Below are 22,905 nucleotides of genomic sequence, written 5' to 3'. Positions count from 1 at the left end.
CTCTTGGATTTCAGTTGGTTTAGGGCATGACTTTGGAATTGATCAGCTTGATATAGAAAAATCTCATGTTTTGCATTTTAATGGCAACTTGAAGCCGTGGTTAGAGATAGGTATTAATAAATACAAGCCATATTGCGCTAAGTATTTAAAAAAAGAGGGTCAATTCATGCTTGAATGCAATGTCAATGGATGATGCTGTGATATATTTATGTGGATCATATCTCAAAGTGGCAGATTTGTGAAGGCATAGCGGTGTGTGATGCCATGGAATGGATCGACGTGGTTTTGCAAAAGCCTTATTGGAAGCAAGCATGGATGTGTATTGGCTCATGGGCTAAACCTTTGAAACAAAATTATTCTTTTATTCAAGATTGTAATATCATTTAGTAGGGGCTTCCAATTCTGGAAGCTATTCCAATTCATGAATCGTGTCCTTTTAGGCTCCTACGGTTTTGAATCTTATTGAATCTATGATTAGAGTGCTGTTAATTTTCTGATATTGGCCTAGTCATAGGTAACTTATACAATATAGATGATAGAGGAGAATCATAATTTTAAGGACTCGAGACGTACTCTGAACAATTATTTGATTCTTTTTCTACTCAGAACAGTCTCAAAGAGTACAGGGTAACTAGCTTTCTGTATTTCGAGTTCATTCTTCCAGCAGGGCCTGCATTCCAATCAACTATAAAAAATGGTGTGAAAATTGCCTAAATGACAGAATTACTTGGCAAGAATATAAATATAGGGTTTTGAATATTTATCTATGTTATGTTTCATTCCCATTTGGGGATTGAGGGAACGAGTATTGGAGACAGTTGAAGAGATCCCCCAAATTTTAGGGGATGGCACTCCAAAATATATAAAAAATTGCCAAGTTTTAACATTTTATATCCATTTTGACCTGCAAAAGTCTCGTTTTCTCTGAAAAAAAACCCCTGTAAATTCAAATTGAGTACCTATGTACCCCGCTGGAAATGGGGGACTTCGCTCTCTTGCAGTTGCATATCAAGTTAATAATATGGCTTCTTTTGCTTTATCTGTGGGCTCAATCTTCCCAGTAAGTTCTTCTTGTTGATTATGTATATCTTTATAGCTATCTCAAAATCTTTGCAACAAGTTCCAAAGGGCAGGAAGGAGAGTCTAGGAGGGCCCTGGCATTTTATTGCTGTAAATGTCAAAATGATCATAGGTATGGTGAGCTTATGCTGTCATCAGTTTCACTACTGTTTTTGTAATGCAACGAGCCAACATTTACGGCTGAGAGTACCTGCCCGCCTTCAACAACTTATATGAATTACTTATTTGTGGTTCACTCCATTTATTCCTTGACCTCTGCCTCCCATCCTTTCCAAACTTGGAACAATTTCTGCCAGCCCAACTTTTCCAAGTTCTGCACTTCCCTGCAGACCCCAGCAGGGACGACTGCCACGGCAGTGGCTCCTTGTTTATATAATAAAATATATTTTTTATCAATTACTTATTTATATAATAAAATATATTTTTATGAACATAAAATGGTTTAGAATTATAATAAATTATTATAATTAAAAAAAATTTATATAGTAGATTTGACATTTTTATACATTTAATAAATACATTAAACAATCAATTGTTCACGTACTAATCTATGTTTTGCAATTTTAAATCTTTCTTAATCTATTTTTTCTACTTCTAATTTAACTATAAATAACTTTCTACAAACATTTAAAATATAAAACTAAAATAAAATAGATTAACCATCTTAATTCAAATAGCTAAACATAAGTTTAGAATACTAATAATAATGATCCAATTTATTATTGATTTAATCTAGAGTGTAATGTTCTTATCCTCACTGAGAGTACGAAAAACCAGAGGAATTCTTTACTAATCCACTAATTGATTTGTGTTTATTGTTCAAAAATGTAAGTTCAATTTAAGTTCATACTCCCCGGAAATACACATTGAGTACTCGATAGTTGGAGTTTAGTGCACTTGAATTCCATCTTTGAAAGGACTTGGGTTGAATTACACTTGAATTTTTGTGTTTACTGGTGATAACTATATTTTCAGTTTATATTCATACTTCCTGAAAACACACACTGAGTATTATTCTACAGTTGGAGATTATTACACTTGAATTACAATTGGAGATTATTACAATTGAATTTCAATTTTGACGGGGTTTGGGTTGAATTACACTTAAACTATAGAGCTTAATGGGAGGCTTCCAAGAGCGTTACCATTTGCAAGTTGTGATAGGCACATGCCACTATGGAAGGATTTTTCTTGCTTTGCACCCTCAGCAAAATAGTGAAAAAAATATGGAGGGAGAGATGGCCAAATGGAAAAACATGAACCCTACCTTTATGTACTAAAAGCATAATACCTAGACCTTGGCTGCTCTACAATGTTGAAACCAAACATAAGTTCAAGAACTAACCCACAGAACCATAAGTGCACAATCTCACCCTGTAACATAAATGATAAAGAAATATCTTCTAAGCTCTGATTCTCCAGATGACCACTTTCTTGAGACTCCAATAACTCCCTAATGTCTCCATCCATGGACTCTAAATTAGGACTTGGCTTCAGTCCCACATTCTCCTCAGAAACAGGGTAAGAATTTGGGTCTCGATCAGTTGTGTCACAATGTTGCAAGCCTTGAGCCACATCTATTCCTTGATGATCCATTGCAACCTACACAACAATCATTCATGTAATAGCTTCTGATAACGTACATGCAAAATATGCCCTCAACCTGCACAAGTCAAGGTTGTTCTTTAAAAGAAGACCTACTAAATACTGATGGCTTCTTACCATGTGCTTCCTTGGCTTCGAGACCTTCAATAGAAGGATCATTACCTTACCCAGAAAGCCTTCAACAACATGCCTAATCCCTGAGACTGGTCTCACCTTTGATTAGATCAGGGGCTTGTTTGAGGATGGGGAAGCCATAATGACCCAATTCACCTTATGAAAGGCCACACACTAAGTAGTCAGCTCACTACCTTAATTTATTTTTTCTTGAGCTAGATTGAACCTAGACCAGGGTCATACATTCTTTTTTTTCCAATGTGAAAACACAGGAATAACTATGCAATAACCCAAAATATCACAATCTTCAATTCATCCTTTTTCAAATTTTCCAAACTTAAGTTCATTTTTTTTTTTAATTTGTTAACGTTACAACCATCAACAAAGTGGATATTCCTTTACCCAAAAGCATAAGAGGGTAGATCAATCATATTTTAATTTAATTCTTGTGTAATTTGTACAATTCACGTGTTTACACGTCCCTGAGTAATGAAATACAAGTTCTAACAAGAAAACCCCAATGGTGGAAGAAAACCCAAAAAAAAAATGTGACTTTTGCTTCACATGTAGATGGTCTGGCCATTCTACTTTATGTTAATTATATAGGAGCCATGATCTTTGAGGATATGGCCAAACTTTAAAGCATATATTGCATGAAGGGTCATGTTTTTCCATTCTACCACTACTGCAAATTATTATTTCGTTCTCCAAAAGAATGCACCCTGGATCATGGGGCATGTGTTAAGTAAAAGGAACTCTTATCAACAAATATTTTTGTTGTTTATGAAATTAATTTAACAATCCACCTCCCATTTTGTGGGGTGTGGTACTAGGGAAACAAATTTTACACCATCCAGAAATGTAGGTTACTCAATAATGTTATCCCTTGTTCATTAATGTGCTCATATCTATTTCATATCCATTGGCAAGCAAGTAGCCATAAAGAAGATGATTTCATGTATCCAAGACACCAGGTAGACACCATTGGCTGGAATCTTTCTTGTGGAGTGGATCCAGTCCATGCCCATTCCCCAAATAGTACAATGAGGAATGACCATCCTTTCTGAATTCGATCAAATATGTTATGTTTAATGATTGCACATTCTTATTGCCATTGAGTTGTCTGATTGATTCGGACATGATTTGGTTACTTACTGGCTCCCATTGAAACCAAGTAGAAATAAAATCTATCCAAGATTCCTTATAACACTTCCCTCCAGTTTTCCAGGACCGTCCTATGCATTTTAAGATGTTGAAAGACACATATATGAGATTAAGCTTTTAAGTACAAGTATACCCTTAAAAATCTTCAAATCCTACCATTTAAGAGGAAAGCATGTTGTAATATTTGAGTCATGAGCTTGTGACCAATTCAAAATCAAAATCACATAGAAGAATAGTTCTATTTTCTTTTTTTGCATCTAGTACATAGATGTTTCATCCTATGAATTGAAAGCATTTGCAATGGACCAGTGAGGCCAAAATTATTTGTAGTGAATAGGAGCGTAGCTACGCAAAATATATGGGTTTTTTCAGATTTGACATGTTGGAGAGACCATTCAACCCATGTCTTCATTACTCTCTAGAGTGTGGTTTTGACATCCATCTTCATGTCCACTGTATTTCCCTCTTGGAAATAACAACCCCTACAAAAAACTTCTATCAAAAAATTACATTCCTTAAACTGACATGGTTTTTTAATCCTCAAAAATGAAATATCAAAAACCATACGTACCCTTTAATTGTATTTCCATAGTTCCACCAATGTCCTATGTTAAAGATGAGCACATCCCCATTAGACCAGAGATGTGAAGTATAATCTAGGGTGTCGACTATCAGCGTGGTTTAGACCTCATGAGGAACTCCTCTAGGTGGGTAGCCCTGGAAAACTAGAAATGGTGCCTTGTAATACTCTATTGTACAATTGTAATCTACAAATCTGAAGGATAGAAATCCCTTGTGGTTTTTATGGGATTTCCATTGACTTCATAAATCTGTTTCTTGTTCAGAATTGCTTCTACAAGCATGCAAATTAGAGACTCCCATTGGTTCCTCCTAGTGGAATCACCCACAAACACCACATGTATGTTGTAGATCCTCTTCAAGAAGCTATTTATATTGAACTTGAAGTTCAATTCAAAATGGACATTAAATATTGATGAATGTTGAGAAGAATATAAGTTCAGAAAAATACAGAGACAAACAAATCAATGTTTTCAAACTTATAACCACTCAACATTTATCAACATTGTATACCGGTGCTAACCCTTTTTTTCTCATTGAGCATTTTATGAACAATTATCAGATCGATGGCAGTTGGTAAACTGGGTGCAAATTTGATGAACGTGATGGAAATAATACTGAGAGGAGGGGGGAGTTGAATCATTATTAGTCAAGTCAATAATCCTTTTCTTTTCTTACTCAATTTCATATACACTACTTCAATGAAAGCAACTCGCGTGTGTACGCAACTGTGTTTAAGGAAACAAGCGTATATCCAGCAAACTAATGACTATGTTAATTCATCATATGTTGATCTTTAATCTGAGTATCAATACTTTATTAAACACTAAACATTAACCATGTGCATTTAATAACAAAAGGAACCATCACACATAAGCATCACACATGAACACCAAGATGTAAGGTGGAAACCCAATGTGGCTAAAAACCACCTGTTGCTGTCGTCTTTGTCTTCTTTTAATAATAAGAAAATATGTTTACAACAATGTACTGGTGCAGACTCATACCAATACACAGGCTTCTACCTGCAGAAAGCTACAACCTTCTTTCAATCTCCAGCTACTCCTAGAAGGGAGCTTCAATCCCCTTAGCTCTTGTACTAGCTGATGTGTTTACTAGTATGTAGAGGCTAACCTACAGAAGGCTACGACCTTCTTTCTTCCTCCAAATACCACGTTTCATAAATTTTTAGACTAGATACTCTTGGAACACAACACCATAATCTGAAGGCCATGTTTCATCCAATTTTCATAATGGATCCATCAACAACATTGAAGCTGAAAATCAATCACCACTGTAATACAACTATTACATTACCCATTCATTAAATACTCAATCATTACTCTCTGAATCACCCAACAACTTAATCACTGAAAACCAGAACACAGAGAAGAACCCAAAACTCTGCAACAATATTCAGAGCCAACTGTATCATCAAAAACCATGCATCAGAGTGCATTACTTGGAAGAGCCGAACCAGCGTGTATATGCAACTTCATCAAAGCGAACCAACGTATATGTCATCAAATATACCCGACTTCAGACATACCCAGATCATTACATACAAAAGGATAATACATGTGTTAACAACGAGATCTACTCCATCAGATCACATAAAGATAAGTCTTTATAATCCTTCAATCCATTATTAGATTTCATCCATCAACACTGAAACTAATCACAATCAACCAATCTGAATATGTAGAATACTGTCACCAGTAAACAGTCACCAAACCTCAGAACTTTGTATCAACAACCATAACCAGTTGTAACTTCAAACATCATAGTTCATATGGTATACGCTACTTAGATGTGTCTAACCTGCGTGTATATTCTCTTTTATCAAAGTCAACCAGCGTATACATCTGTAAATATTCATTCATAATTTTGCAACTATTCCAGATTTCAGTTATACCCAGATCATAATATTTATTGAACATCACGTGTCAGTATACAGATCTAGAATAAGCATGATCAAACAATATAGAGATGATTCATTCCAAGCCATAAGATCCTGATCCATCATTAGATCTTGTCCTCCATCAACCGCTGACATTCCTCCTTGGCCCAGCATCATAAACCTATAACTTGCATACTCGATCTCACACTTCATCAGATATTCGAGACTTGCATCATGACCTAATGATCTTCTCCTCCTTTTATAGTCTTAGTCCTTACTCAATACCATGGTCCAAAACCAACAATGTAAACTTTGAAACGAGAACTATAAACTCAAAACGGGAACTCTGGCCAAAAAACCCTAAAAAACATCAAAAACAGTGCTAAAAGTGAAAAGTGTTGATGCTGGAATAACACCTTTTCTTTTCTTGGGTAAATTTTCAACATGTTTTAAAAATGCCGGTGAAAACCAATTTTTTGCGCAAAAATTATCCAAAAAACACCCTCAAAACAAAAAGGGTTAATTCTGGAAGAAGACCTTTTTTTTTTTTTTTTTTTTTTTTTTTTTCAAAAGTAAAATTTCAACATTTCGAAATAATGGCATGAAATATTTTATCATGACCCCGTAAAAACATTAAATTTAAAAAAATAATGAAAACATAAAATAAAAATAAAAATAAAAATTTAAAACAATGAAAAAACACAAAAAAAAAAACAAAAAAAGAAAACATAGATTAAAATATATATTAAAAGAAAAATATAAAAGAAAAAAAAATGAAAAAAAAAAAATCATAAAATGTAAAAAGAACGAAATTAATGATAAGAATTAAAAAACTAAAAAAAAAAAAATTATCAACAATTAAATAGTAAAAAAATTATTTTAAAAAAATTGGGAAAAAATGAGTAATCTTGTAAATAAAAAAAAATTGGCAAAAAAGATATATATGACAAAAAAAAATCAAGTGGGTGAAAAAAAAAAATTAAAATTAAAATTAAAAACAAACTAGATTTAAAAAAAAAAATAGAAAATTAAAAAAAATTAAAAGCTACTAAAATTAAGATTAAAATGTTGATTACTTAAAAAACAAATATAAAAATATATATAAAAGACAAAAATAAAAAAACAAAAAATGTTAAAAAAATTATTTCACAAACCATAAAAGAATTTGGAAAAAAAAATAAAAATTTAAATATATATATATATATATATATATATATATATATATATATATATATATAAAATAAGTAAAAATAGAGAAATTAAAAAAACAAATTAGAAAAAATTGGGGAAAAAAAATAAAAACAAACTAGTTTAAAAAAAAAGAAAAAAGAAAAAAATTTAAAAAACTAATAAAATTAATATTTAAAAAAACAAAAAAAAAATTCAAATTATAAAAAAAAAAAAAAAAACAAAAACAAAAAAAAGTGTATTTTTTATTAAAAAAAATGTAATTATTTTTTATTAAACATAGATATTTTGTTAAAAAAAAAAATCAATATTTTTTTTTTAAACAATCTTTTTTATTATTAAAAACAAATTTTATTTTTATTTCTATTTTTTATTGAAAAATAAAATTATTCAACATATCTTTAATATTTAAAAAAAAAAATAAACCTATATTTTATATTTAAAAAAAAATAAAAATTACTTTTAAATTTTTTTTTAAACAAATTTTTTTTATTAAAAAAAATTGAAAATTAATTATTATTATTATTATTTAACAATTATTTTTTTAAAACCAATTTTTCTTCGTTATAATTAAAAATATTATTATTATTATTATTATTATTTTTTTATTTTAAAATTTTAAAAATTATTAAAAAAAATTAAGAAATTAAAACCTTTTTTTCTAAATTAAAAATTAAAAATTTAAAATCGTTTTTTAATTAATAAAAAAAAAATGTTCGTGGCCCCCGCCCGCTCGCCCGTGGTGGTGTTGCCGTCTCCGCCCACGGCAGCGCCGCCACGGGCGGCCGGGGGGCGCAGGCCCCTCTCCACCCACGACAGCGCCACCACGGGCGGCCGGCGGGGGCCACGAACATATTTTTTTTTTTATTAATTAAAAAAACGATTTTAATTTTTAATTTTAGTTTTTTTTTTTTTTTTTTTTTGTTTTTTTTTTGAAATTTTTAAAATTTTAAATTAAAAAAAAAATTAAATTGGTTTAAAAAAAAAAATTGATTTTAATTATAAAAAAAAATGGTTTTATAAAAATAATTGTTAAAAAAAAAATTAATTTTCATTTTTTTAAAATAAAAAAACATTGTTTTAAAAAAATTTAAATTTAATTTTTTTTTTTTTAAAATAAAATATAGGTTTATTTTATTTTTAAATACAAAAGATATGTTGAATAATTTTATTTTTAAATAAAAAATAAAAATAAAAAAGAAATTTGTTTTTCATAATAAAAAAGATTGTTTAAAAAAAATTTAAATTTTGATTTTTTTTTAAACAAAATATCTATGTTTAATAAAAAATAATTACATTTTATTTTTTAATAAAACATACACTTTTTTTTTTTAAATATTAATTTTAATAGTTTTTTTTTCCCTAGTTTTTTTTTTTTTTTTTTACTTACTTAATATATATATATATATATATATATATATATATATATATATATATATATATTTGTTTTCCAAATTCTTTTATGGTTTGTGAGATAATTTTTTTCATTAATTAATTTTTTTTTTTTAATTAGTTTGTTTTTAATTTTTTTTCCCTAGTTTTTGCTCATGTTTTTTTCTTTTCCTCAATTTTTACTGACTTATATATATCTATATTAATTTTGTTTTTTTTTTTTTTTCCAAATTGTTTTATGGTTTATAAGATATATTTTTTTAACATTTTTTATTTTTTATTTTTGTCTTTTTTTATATATAATTTTTTATTTGTTTTTTAGAGACAATTATTTCATTTGGATTGAAAATTTGATTAACGATGTATAAATATGTAAAATATTGAAAATGAAAAATATCGACCTTCTTCTTTAAATATGAAAATCAATAAAAACCTCACTACAAAAAAAATAAAAATAAAAATAAAAACAAGAAAATATGAAGAGGAAGACCACTTCGAAAATTATTAAATTTACAAAATAATTATTTACATTTCATACATTAGAAAAGTTAAAGTAAAAAAAACAGGTTTTAAAAAAAAAGGGTGTGATGCAGAATAACCACTTTTTTAAATCAGCATGAAAATCACTACCATTCTAAAACACAATGTACATAACAAGAATTTAAAAAAATTAAAGTGCCAAAAACTATGCTCTAAAAAAAACATGTGTGTTCTGCATCACCCCTTTTCAAAATCGGGTCACTTTTTTGCTATCTCTACAAAACGGGTAACAGTATCAGTTCTCGTTTCAATGTTTACATTGTTAACCACTTAGAACTAATACCTTGGACCAAATACCTAGGGTCAACACTTCGGACCAAATACCATGGACCAATACCAAAATACCATGGACCAAATACCACAGACCAAAACTAAGTTTTCCAACATGTACGCGCCTTTCCTTCCGTGAAAGTGTGTGTATATGCTATACGCGTCTTTTGATCTGCGAACCCACGTGTATATGCGGCTTGGTATATAGTTAACCTACATATACCTTTCTTTCTTCATTCTTGTTATTTACCTGCTATATTGTGATCTTTCATCTGAGAGAGTTGCCTTCTGAACTGATTCCTTGAAGTTGCTCTGCATTTCGTCACATCTATAAATACTACTGTCATTGTATTCTATCACATCTAATATCTCTTTTGTAGATTCATCTAGTTACCATGTACAAGTGACTTGTTCTGCTACAAGTGGGTTGCCATCAAGTACAACAAATTTATCATAATGCCAACAGAACGCGCATGAACTCTTGATGACAATGGAATCTAAAAAAACATCATATTATTTGCAAAATTCTATTGCTCTCAATGGGGTTGGAGTTTGACGATCAAGGCGGTTGGATGTGATGCCACCCACCAAGGTTCAATTCCCTTAGAGAAAGGAATAACCGTTGAGATCGAGTGCAAGTTCTGGGTGATTTCAATGGAATAGTGCACTCTACTCTAAAAGCTTAGCTAAAAATAATCTAAACAGAAGATCCTTGTGTTCAGTGGTTTGTTGCACTTCAAAACAAAAAGAATCATTTGTCCATAACTTCTAAAATTACCTATATCCCAGAAAGAAAAAATAAAATAAAAAATGATATTTTTACTTTGAGCTAGCAAAACTCAGAGCTCCAACCAACAAAGCTTGGCTTGCTAAACATCTTGAAATCCCAAGAGAATCTTAGTCAATCCTAAAATCCTTGGAATATCAAAATATTCACATTTTTTGTTGAGTGGGAAGGAAAATAACCACGTTATCACAGTGGCAGACAAAGCTCAGGGTTCAAATAAAACACTCACAATAGTTCGATGGCTTAGCAGGTCACACGAGTGACTTACTAATAAAAGGGATACAGTAAGATTATTTCAGTCTACAATTTCATTGAATTGGTAATTTTCATAGAAATCAAGCACAAGAAGGAAATATTATTTTAATTGGTGTTGGCCTAATAGGGTTTTATAACCACTAGAGGTCTCTTAGGTGGATGAAAGTGGTCCACTATTGTGGGTTCAATATTCAAATCCTCCAAAAAACTTCAGTCACAATTGAGTGAAGGAAAATGGCCATTGGGTCACTTTGTAAATCTATGTAACATGAATAAATAAAACAAATGGACATATGCCTCACAAATGTAATAGAGTCCCTATGGATAGTGGATCCATAGACAATTTAATGTTCAGAAAAGGGTATTAGAGGGTGGTTGATACATTGTTGCATAGAAAACAATAATTTCATTTTTTCCAAAATTACAATTTTTTTAAATTGCAATTTTGAAAAGTTCAGAAAATCAGAATGTTAAGCCTTAGTTACTAGATTTTGGATTGGATTTTACACCAAGGCTAACTGCGAGAAGCTCTACATTGAGAAAGGCAGACATCTATGGTCGTGAATTTTACAGACAATGAAATTAACATGCTCAAATTCTTCGAGTCAGTTTCAACCACTGTTGGGATCAATTGCTTGCCTATGGAATACATTTATCTAATGAAAAGCTTCATAGTAATAGCTAGAGGTGTTGTGAGAATAACGATCAAGAACACATAAAAATGTGTGAGAGAACAATTATGTGATTTCTAGTGATGTTGAAGGCGATAAAATAAACCACCATGATGATTGTTATAACATTGAAAGTAGAGAAGCTTTGAGCTTCTTCTATTTCTTCTCTTTCATAGGTGGAACAACGAATAGGGTGTAGGAATATCATGGAAGTCATGCACACGATGCCCGATGAGCATGAGCACAAAAGATGCGATGAAAATTGGCCTAACCATTTTCAAGAAGAGAAGTGTATCAGTTTAATTATTGAAATTATATTTTTATATAAATAAATATAATGTTTAAATCTTTTGAAATATTAATATTAAAATTACAATTAAAAAAAAAATAAAAGAATAAAAATAAAATAAAATAAAATAAAATGAAAAATAAAAAATTTTGCAAGGTGATAATTTTATAGTCGGTGCAACCAACATTGCCTCTCCAATGATCCTCGAGAGCAAGGGAGGTCAATTCAGCATTAAATTCCATTCCCTATATGGAAAGTTTTTTCTCTCTTCCATTGTAAACTTTTGTACAAAAAACCGATCGTTTGGCGGAGCAAAAAGAACAGGCCAGTGTCATGGACTACAAAACTGGTTGTCAATAAGATAAAAATTTGGTGCTAACAAGTGAGGACGAATTCTTTATTTGGTCTCTAAACATTACAGTCATTTACCGCATGATGCTATGTTACAAGGGGAATCTCTTGATATATAATCGAAATGGCGGGCTACTCTGATAGAGTTTTGAGAATCGTCTCAATACGCTCATGCCCCAAATTTTACCATATGGTGTTTTGGAGCTTAATATATTCAAGAAATATAACGAAAGGTGTTTATTAAATCACTGGAATTAGGTGTTATGATTTTTTTGGGGGGAATTTTGTGGATTTTAAATTTAAATTAAATATTTTAATATATAATTAAATTTAATTATTTAAATTCATCGTTTTGGAAGAATTCGTACAATATTTAAATTATATAAAATTAATAATTAAATATTATTTTTTTTTATCAACTTACTTAGAAAATAAAAAATATATATATGGAACATTTAATTTGGATTTTACAATTTTAACGATGATCAACACGACAAATGTTTATTCAACCTCACAATTTTAGTTATAATCATACAATTAAGCTTACTCTAATTCTAGAAGGGTCCAACCACTCAAACTATGGATTGTTATGCAGATTGTTGTTCAAATCCTAATAAGAGAAAAATAGAACACAAAAATTCATGAGAAAAACATAAGGCAATCGTTGTCATCAACATAACCTGATTGTAGGTTATATTCGAGTTAATGGAAAGATAAGCACACAAGATCAACCATTGAATTTGAAACGGGACCCTTTGATCCAATGAACCCTGACCCCATATGGGGGTGTTGTACGGGTTCCCTATCATGGTTTTCTCCAATTTCTGGAAGGCTTCCGATATATCATAATGGAGCTCAAAGCGAACATAAAGCTTTATTTGCATACGTCATTAAGATTGACAGTAGAAAAGATTTTCTTCATCGATTTCTTCAGTGGTATATGTTTCTTTCCCAACTACTATGTCCCTTACAGTATTTGGTGCAGCTACGACGAATCGATTATTTTTCAAGCAGGTATTTGTGTCTGCCTCAACAAGATTGGATGAATGCGAGAGCCTCTGCTTGTCCAACTACTATTGCATAGCTGAGTTTTATTGGAAATCCTATGGATCTTGTTTGCGTTAGGAAGAGATTTTGTCTATGAGAATAATCTAGTATCAAACCCAGGTAGCGTTCATCAAGGTCATGGATGATTCAGCCTAGCCAACAGAAAAACTTGGAGGTTTTGTTTATGGAAGCAGGGAGGGAACATCATCCGCATCAGTTTGGGGGCTCGTCTGTTGTTTATAATATTTTTTTGTTTTCTCTTTACCCTGCTGTGACACAAGCAAAGGATGAGAAAAGCGGCAACCCCCAAAGGGGACGACAGATTGTTGAAGACACTAGAAATCTATTGGCATAGAAATATGTGGAGACCGTGATCATGCAGCATGGGGAAGGTTCACAACTAAGAATAAATGTCTTTCACACACCACAGGACATATGTCATCACAAGACAAAAAGTGTAGACGAAGGTTGGGCTCACCATTTTCAAGAAGAGGCGCCTATCAGCGTAAATATAATTTTGTATATAAATGTATAATGAATGTTTGATGTAATTCTATCAATAATCAAGTTGTGTATAAAATCAATCAAACAATAGATCTCATTGACAACGACTTTGCACATAGCTTGTGCCACATTAATAAGTTAATCGGACAAACACGATTACCATACCACATATGAACATAACTACATGTTGTTGATAATATCTTTAATAATCATCTCATTTCAAAGTAGAGTGTTATTAATGTGTACATTAATAACTATCCTCTAGTTGCCTATATGTATATGCAATCTAATTTATAGAAGAAGTCGTATTTTTGGGGCATTTTTTCTATTTAACTTTAACTAAAGTCCAACAAAGATTTTTAAAAACTTAGGTTTAAGTTGTTTAATACATAGAATTTGAGTGTCACGAGGGGGTTTCAGGGTGTTGAATCTATTTATGCATTCAAAAAAACATTTTAAATAACAAAAATCACATTCTTTATTGAAATTATTTTGTCAAATTTCAGTGAAAAAATATATTCCATCCATAAGTTAGACTACGCATATATATAAACTAAGAATGCCTAAAAGTGCAATCATGTCACATTATATAATGCAATGGTCAATTTTCTTGCTATTTAAATTGCGAGTAGTTTTTAAGTGAGACTTTTTGAAAAGTTTTTCGATTCATTTTCCGATCTAATTTGTTTAGAATCTGGGATTCATTGAAATCAAAAGTTTTATTGGTGAATTCTTCACAATAGAAGTGCCCCAGGGGTTTTTTGGGGCTTGAAACAATATATCCAGTAAAAACACAAATAAAGATTTGGACACAATTTGTTTTGCCAAATTCCGACCAAAAATCCGCTGAAAACTCTAGAAAGTTGCACTTAAAGACTACTTTTAATTGTAATTTTTATTAATATAAAGTTGTATTTTTTTTAATTTCTTTTGACTCTAATTTTAATTGTATTTAAACTAAGCGAGAGTAGGTACATTGTATCCCTTGTTAAAATTTGAGAGCTAGTTCATATCTTTCAAAGTTTATTAATTAAACAAACCGACAGGGAACGCTAGCTATTTTTCCTTGTTGTGAGGCTACGAGGGCGCTCTCCAAATTCGAAAATGATGTTGATTAGCTTAGTTTAACTATTTGATGTTTTTTTTGTGGATTTTTTTTAAATTTATGAGAAAATTGTTGAAATTATAATTTTGAATTGTACTTGAGTATAATTTTTAAAGAGCGAAAAAAAATTATATATTAAAACTATATTATAAATAATTTAAAAATACATTTTTTTTTATTATCAAATTATATTATAAACAATACAAAAAACAATTTTTTTATTGAAAATTATATTTTCAAATGAAAAAAATAAAAATAAAATAACTGAATTGGGCATATAGACAAATCTAGATCTCATTAAAACATAGTGAGCTGAGACCCCGAGATCATGTAAGAATTAAAACACAACCAACTCAGACCCCAAGATCATGTTAGATTGCAATGTAATTTTCAAAAAAAAAAAAAAAAGAAGAAGGAGAAGAAGAAGAAAAAAGAAAAAAAGCCAAATAGCTAAGTTCGGAAAATACACAAATCTAGATCTCATTAAAACATAGCTAGTGGAGACCCCAAGATCATGTAAGAATTAAAATAAAACGAGCTCAAAACCCGATATCATGTCAGATTGCAATGTAATTGAGCACATCTTGTTGTAGAAACTCAAAAGAGCAAATGCACGTAAGTTTTCATAGCATTAGCGATATACGGCCCACTAGAAAATGAGAAAACTCAAACAAGAGGCCATACATGAAAGCAATTCTTAAGGGTCGTGCACTAATCCAATCATTGGCTTAGTGCATGGCCATGGTGACGTATGCCATGGATGAAGCTTTTACATTCCCCAATGACTTCAGTGAATTTTCCAGTGTCTAGATTTCTTATGGATGTGACTTGCTAGTTGTAGATGGGACGACGACTAGTTGTTTGAGGGATGGGGGAACAATGCTCAATTAAGCCAAGTTACTATTGAATTAACTCACTCATCTACCCTTTTGGATCCCACGTCTTACTCTGACACCTCGACTCTCATCCATGTCAAGCAGTAGTTGGAGCGGTGCCCTGTTGAGCAGAGAGCAGGACTGTAACTCATTGTGAACGAAAATTTAGTACCAACATAAAAGATTCGTAGAGGGCGTGAGTGGAAATTTCTTGTGTTAGTCTATCCAATACATCGCATGCCCAGGGCACAAGTAATTTTCTCCCAAACTAACCATTAACAAAAGCTTCCATTTTTTATGTGGTCATGCCTGCTTATTTGTGCGAGACCTTGAGAGCTAGTAAACAATAAACACTAAATAACAAAGTATTAAGATCACATTGTTTAATGTGCATACATTTAAGGTTGTCTCTTAATTCAGATTTTTATATTGTTGTTCTCATGGTTTTCCATATTCCATGCAGAATACTCGAATGGTTTGCCATATTAATGATGACAAATTAGTAATGTAGTGTAACTATTGGCATCTTTTCTTGGTATTTTTATTGGTTCAATTTTTCTAGAAATCAAACAATAAATTTTTTGAAACTGTGTTAAATTATTATTATTTTTAAATTTTTCTGTGCAATAAATTAATACACAGGGCCAAACTAATGAACATTGGTATTTATTTATAGAATGAACTTTCAATAATCCAATATAGGTGTTTCGAACTCATTATGCATCAGAATTTGGGAGAAGTTGAATTATTGGATAAAATAACCACACTCAAAAATCTTAATTGAAAACTTTATTGCCTCTTGAAAATGTTAAACCTTACCAATAATCTATTTCTTTGCCCCTATATGTATTTCAACTCTTGTATGTTCTAATTGTTGTGTATGTATTACAAACTCCTCAATTATACCCTTATTTCTCCTCAATATTTTTGTTTATTCTCACCCATATCAAAGCCATGACCCAGAAGTTTTACTAGTTTTACTTCCCATCCTTCAAATTTGGGAACATGTAAACTCTTCATGAAAACTATTTCAGGGTCATATAGGGTCTTATTTTTATAATGTCTCAGTAATTACAAAAAGAAAAGAAACAACAAATTATACACAGTGGTGAAAGTATTAACAAGGTGTATTTCCATATTGGAGTACATATAAGTTTAAAAAAAATATTGAAGTCGAGGTTTACACACACTAATTCGTAGGTGATTCATTGATGTAATGATCACAGTCAATTGAATTGTCTTGCATTCTAAAATTGCAATTCCTCGTAATATTTCGATAAGTATAATTGTTATAGTGCCCAAGTTGTCATAATAATTGTCCATAACTACATTTCCCACCTTCAATAATATTATTCTTTTACATATGTGAATGTTTACCTAAATCATTTGCATTAATAGAAACTAAAATTATAGAAAGAAGGGTTTACGAGGAATATTTTCATATTTATAAATGGTTTAAACTTTTCCTTTGTTGTACTCATTTTTTTTTTAGCAATTTGTGGGACATAATGTCCTGTATTTGAGATAATGGGATTATCTCAAATAAATCCAATCAAAATTTTGTGTTTTCCGCTGGCACTTTAAAATTCTGTCAGCCACTTTAATTTGATGATTAAAGACTAAGGTAGACAACATTTTACAAAAATTAAATTTGTATTAATTCAAGATTTTACATTTTAATTCAGAATTTCAAGATTTTTGTCTATTCTCACCCATTTCAAAGCCATGCCCCACTCGTAATTTAAAGTGACTCCTCACCTTCATAGCTCTTGCTAGTAAAATACAATTTCATGTTTATATTGAGGAAACCTTTCAAACTAGTTGATTGGAAAAGGAGGAAAATATATAATTATGATCAATGTATTTTTGCAATAACTTTATATAACTAAGTGGATGGATAAAAATACCGGTTCGTTTGTCTCCAGTATCTTTTAAATTTGAGCTCGTGTTTGTATAAGAATATCCCACTCCAGCAAGAGACTCGAGAAAAAGTAAGTTGGCCACTAATTTTTTAATTTACCCAAACGAATGGTTATGTGAATGAACAATATAATAAGGTAACAAGGTGAAGATTATCCAAGCAAGAACTTCTGAATTTTATTGGGGATTTTGGGAACATTTAGAATTTGATGAAAATGAGTGAAGTTAATTATTTGACTTTGTTTTTTATTTTATCTATTGAATTTTGAAACATTACTTTTGCTTTTATCTATTTAATTTTGAAATATTCTTAAAACTTAGTAAAGTTAATTATTTGACTTTGCTTTCCTTTTGTTGTTATATATTTAATTTTGAAATATTCCTAAAATCTATGATAAAAAAATTAATATTTCTAATACTCATCATTCCGTAGTACTCATCATTCCAAAAAGTGGGTCAATTTCCTAACATGATTTCAATAACTTACATTTATTTCATGTGAAAGGATTCAAGTGCAGACCAACGCTTCTCTTATTTAATCAAAATGGGCCTATCTCTTTCGATTCTCCATAGGCTATTGATGAGCATCTTGGACCTACAATTAAACAATATTATAATTATTATCGTCATACTTTAATAACTCATGTTATGTTTGAATGCTAATCATTTTTGGATCACTTGGAGATAAAAAAAACACTATACATAGCTCATGAAACAACATGGTTTATTCTTTAAATTTCCATTGTAATAATAGGAACATCATGGCTCATTTATGATTAACAAGAAAGAAATAGATATGAATATTGATTCTTATTTGAAAGTGTTTTTATGATGGTTTTAACATCACTATTGTTTACATGTTCATTTATAAGGGACACAAGATATGATTTGGGAAACCCTTTCAGGAGAAAACCCACCTAGAAGGTGAGGTTGCTTCAGTCTCTTTCTCTGTCTATAAATTTGTTGCAAGTACAAAGAAGTTAGTCTTGTGGCTCGTAGGCTGCTATGGTGCACAAACCCTCCCTGTGTTCTCTACCTCCTATCCCTCTTAGCTACCTTTGCTCAGTTATGAAACAAAATGTTCTCGAAAGGATGGAATGCCTCTTCCTCCTAGTGGCCCGATTATAAGATAACCTAATAACCTACTAATGGTTAAGTTTGACTTCATCAACTCCTAACTAGAGTTACAATATATACTCTTCTACATTATTTTACATCACAAACACATGGCTAGTCCCTTTTCCCTAAATAATGGGGGTTGACGTAGCATCCTCCCGAATTATAGGTGTGAAAACTGGAAGGTCAACATCTAAGTGGCATAACCTTTGCATACAAACTCTCATTGATGTGCTTCTTGCGTCGTTGGAAATATTTATATGTATAATAACATAAAAAGGTTTGGGGCTAAAGCGACAAAGTTTTAACCCCCAAAAAATGTTGTTTGATGCTTCAAAACACTCCTGGAAGGTTTCACACACTGTTTTGCCAAACTAAATCCCGGTGGTAAAAACAGTCCCATGAGCTGATTCCTCCACTTTTTCCACTTTGAATGCATCGAGATGGATGAAAAACAATATAATGATCCAATCCAAATCATTTATATTGTTATAATTTTATCATATTTTTACATTTAATTCTATTTGAGTCAAATACTTATATATGTGTATAATCTAATGTTCAAAGTAATGAATATACATCTCCCAAACACCTTTGCACATATATGTTGGTGGACATGATAGTCAATGTGTGTGTGAGGTTATTTTGTTGTTATCTATTTTTCTGCATAATTTTCATTCGCATGCATACACTAATTACAGTTAAATTTACAAATCTAGAGTTTTAATAAAACTGTAATAGTGTAGAAATTCAGAATTTTAATATATTATTATCATATATGTTGTGACGAAATGTCTAGCGAAATATCCATGACAATTTACGAATCAATAAATAAATATAAACTTATTTTGCAATATGACATTAGATGTGAAGACGGTTGTAGCATTTGAACCATTTCATTTCCATCTTTCTTAAGACTTTGACCATCTTGTGGGGTTTTCATTGATTGCACTGGTTCCAAAGCAACACCTGCACCACAAATAAGAAACAACATATAGATCTAAAAAAATTATATATATATATATAATCAAAACAAATCAAAGATAAAAATATAAAATATAGAACATCCATTTCTCATCCCATCGTTATAGTAAAACATACCAATTTATATATTAATGCCTTTATGGATTAAAAACTTACTGGCCCAATAACCCCTTGAAATCTTGGTGAGTGTCATAATGATTGGTAGCTTGAAGTTTGTTGTATATCCAAGTCTTTGGATCTATATTTCGCAACCAAAACATGTGGAGATCTCTCTAGGGAATTTTGTTGATTAGGCTATGCATATCAATAACAATGGGAAATTAGTATACAATTTATAATAAAAGTAAATATGATTTAATGTTAAAATGTCTTGAAAAGTAATACATGCAAAAAAAATGGACTGCAATGTGTAGTCATTGTTATTATTAGTTTCATCAAAGTCTAATATATGGGTATGACCATCTAATCCTTCTTCCCCTACATCATCAGGAACCTTCGTCCTTACTTTCCATTTTAAAACATTATCTATGCACTTCATTGTGCCATACGTCTACGAGGTAGACTCTGATCCCAATGATGATTTTTTCACAAAGTTTTTGCTTTGAAGTGTCACTGAGTTGATCAAATGTAGCAACTAACTGTGAAAACAAGTTTCAATGAATTTAGACCATAACAATAAATTTATATTATTAAAAAACTTATGCACATAAATACTAATAAATACTTACAACTGAAGCAATTTCTACATTGACAAATGTTTTATATGCTTGTTGGTGTGCACAACATAACCTTGCATCCAAATCATATTGTATTTTTGCATTTTTCATTTTAACTACACTTATTGATTTGGTAGCGCATTTAGCATTTGCATCTCTTACCCGACATCTTTGACATGGAGGAATTGGAGGGATATTGTGTATGATAGCATGATGGTGATTAAGGCCAGATAATTTAGATTGAATCAGGATCTCAACACAATCACCAACAAGACAAGTGAACACTTGCTTGGTGCCTTTGATAGCTACATCCCATTCATGTCTATTTTCCTCCATTTTCTAAATTCCTTCGGTGAAAATGTGAAGTTGGGTTACAATTTTTCTGTTTAGAATTTCATTTTACAATAAAAAGAAACTTGTCAGAAAGTTTAGCTTTCTATTACTTATTGGAATTTTTTTATTCACATCTAATATGTCAACTTAGCAATTCTTCACTGTGTGTTCTTTAAAAATCAAGGGATTCATAAAAAGTCATGTTTTTTGGCACTAGCGCATTCTTTGTTAACTTGGCGTTTTTGAAAAAAAAAATTGTTGCAACAATCTAGACAGACTCTACTTTGATATTGTTATATTTATGAAACCAACTAATGCACATCGTAATTACTAGAATTTTTTGAATTGAACCAATACGAAAAACTGCAAATTTTGAAGATGTTTAGCATAACATCAAGTTTCTCAACATGTTAGTTAAAAACTAAAAATATAAAAATTCGCAGAAATTTCTAGGGACTTCTTGCATAAATTGAATTATATTGGGGTCCATGTTTGTAGCGAAAAAATAAATAAATAAAAAATATATATATTAAAAAATAGTAGATTATTGGTCAATTCCATTATGATGCCTATGTTGTCATGGCACAGGACCTATGATAACATACTGAGCAGACAGGGACTCAAGAGCAACCCGATATCTGGACTCCACCTATATTGTTGGGAGATGAGCGTACATTCTAGCTCATTCCACTATTCTAAATGACAGGATGAACACTCTCCCTTTTGCAAATATCAATTCAAATGTCTCTCTCCATCCAAAATCCCCTCCTCTGAGAAGCAATTCCATTACACTCTCCACCTCGCACTAAACAATCGTTCCTCACAACCTGCCCCCAATAATATCATCCTAATGATCCCTTTGCCCCACACCCTCTATGACATGCCTCATCTCGAATAACATCCATAGCTTTATCTCAAACCCCCAAACTATACCCCCAATTACACGTCGTAACCCAATCATCAAATCTTCCTCATCAATCATACATAAGCCCCTATCAACACTCCTAAAACACAATACCATGCCCGCCCCCCACCCCCCCCCCCATATAGTGAATCTTGAAAGGAAATATGTGTCCCCAACAATGACTTAATCACCTGTTGATCAATTTTTCTCTTCCCTTATCAAATTTGGGAGCTCCCTTAGGGCGAACATTCTCCCCTTTCTCAGAAGACGTGGAGCTAGAAGTCCTAGTGCGAGAGACGTAATTTTCTCTAGAACCACTAACAATTAAAAAATCTTTCTTTGATTTGGATGACTTCGATCCCTATCGTGTTACCCATAAAAACATCACCATTCGACGAAAGAAAGGTCCCAAACTCAAAAAAATATCAAACTACACTATTGCCCCATTCAATCTGTTGGAACAATTTCAAGAGTCTCCAATCAACCTTGCATAAATCAGTGCCCCTTCATCCTCCCAGACTAGTCATTGGGATCTGATTACCCCAAAAACTTGGGTCCTTGGAGTAGATCCCCCCGAACATGACCTTCCATAATGACCATAATGTCATTGAATGTTAGGGGTTTGGGGTCAGCACAAATGAAGATCCCTGAAAAGACGATCCCTGAAAATCCTAATTGGCATTCACAATCTTGATATTGTTCTACTACAAGAAACAATGAATAGGAAAGATAAGATGTGGGGATACTTACTGCAGGATTGTCCAAATTGGAATATATGTGCAATCACTGCAACTGGATTATCTATTGAAATGGACGCAATGTGAAATCCTTTATTGTTCCTCATCATTATTGATGGTTTGTCTAGAAAATTCACTCATGCTCATGATCATGGTCTCATATCTGGATGCACAATCATTGATAGGGTCTCCCTCTCCCATCTAATGTTTGTGGACGAACTTCTTACAATTGGAAACGGGGGGTCAAAGAGGCTACAAAATCCACCTTCAAATCATCAATATATATGCACCCTACTCAAATAGAAATGTGTTATGGAACAACGCAGATCACAATGGTTTCCTTGAGCTCAACTCATTGATGCTAGTTGGGGATTTCAACTTCTCCACTGATTCTTCAGAAATATGGGGTTCCCACTATAGGCCTGACTCGTTGGGGACATTCTTCAAGGAATTATTCAATCAGAAAAGCCTCCAAGACA

At 31.5% G+C, this 22,905-nt stretch overlaps 1 pseudogene; it reads right to left on the bottom strand.

Annotated features, from left to right (window-relative positions):
• Positions 1–3,678: 3,678 nt before the first annotated feature.
• The window catches only part of LOC149253238 (protein trichome birefringence-like 11), a 59,301-nt pseudogene continuing 40,074 nt past the window's right edge, over positions 3,679–22,905 (bottom strand).

The sequence above is a fragment of the Pinus tabuliformis genome, chromosome 7 (genome assembly GCF_031772625.1).
Source record: "Pinus tabuliformis cultivar Carrire ecotype Pingquan chromosome 7, CPIR1, whole genome shotgun sequence".
NCBI lineage: Eukaryota > Viridiplantae > Streptophyta > Pinopsida > Pinales > Pinaceae > Pinus > Pinus tabuliformis.
Note: the sequence above shows the minus strand (reverse complement) of the source record. Positions and strands in the feature narration are given on the sequence as shown.